Genomic DNA, 1,012 nt, shown 5'->3' with positions numbered 1-1,012 from the left:
CAAGTTCTTGAAAACACTATCCACCCTCTTCTTCCATGAATTATTGGAAGCGATTGTGAAGGAATTCGAAGCTTAGATTTATAGGATATCTATATCTATGCATAAGGAACTTTGGATAATTACCTCATGATTTAACAATGCTTGGATCTTGGATTTTGATTTTTTTCTCCTTGAAAATGAAGGAAGGCCGAGAGCTTTCTTCTTAAAATGGGAAAGTCAACTTCTCATTTTGTGTTATGAATTGTTTTTGTCTTGGTTGCTTCCTTTTGTTTGTTTAATTAAATTATTACCATGGTAAAAATTGTGTGGCTTATAATCAACCAACAAATCCTTCCCATTTGGTCATGCTTATGTCATCCACTTATATCATCTTCCCACACTTGTCTTCTTCTTGTTGGTGTGATGACATCATCATCATTAACCTCTTTGATTAACTCCTAATTACTTGGCTAATGATCGCTGATCTGTTATACGGTTCGCTTAACTTTCGTTCTCGTTTATCGTTTGAGGGATCATACCCGGGATCTTATTACTTGGGTTCCCTTAACCTTTCTCAATACATTATATTACTTTTATGATCCCCTCTTATAATCCTTGAATTTAAATCCTTTTTATCCTGTTACCTTATACTCAATTCTTTCGGTATCTGGTGGATTTTCGGGAAAAATCAAAGTGTTCGAATTTGGATTCTGACGATCTTTACATAAACTTATATACCATATAGAGTACTAATAAGATCTCAGAATAACAATAAAAGAACCTCTACAAAGTGAGGCATGAAAAGTTTTCTTATTCAGCATAATCAGCAAAATCACTATTCATAAGGGTTACAAAAAGTTCAAAATTTTTGGGTTTATTACAGTCTCCCTTCCTTAAAAGGATTCTGTCCCGGAATCAAATAGAAAACAATTGGGGGTACTTTTCTAGCATTGCGCTCTCTAGTTCCCAAGTTGATTCCTCCATATTATGATTCTGTCGTAGCACTCTAACTAGCTTGATCACTTTGTTCTGA

The sequence above is a fragment of the Apium graveolens genome, chromosome 9 (genome assembly GCF_009905375.1).
Source record: "Apium graveolens cultivar Ventura chromosome 9, ASM990537v1, whole genome shotgun sequence".
Taxonomy (NCBI): domain Eukaryota; kingdom Viridiplantae; phylum Streptophyta; class Magnoliopsida; order Apiales; family Apiaceae; genus Apium; species Apium graveolens.
The sequence above is the reverse complement of the archived record's forward strand: the minus strand, read 5'-3'. Positions refer to the sequence as shown.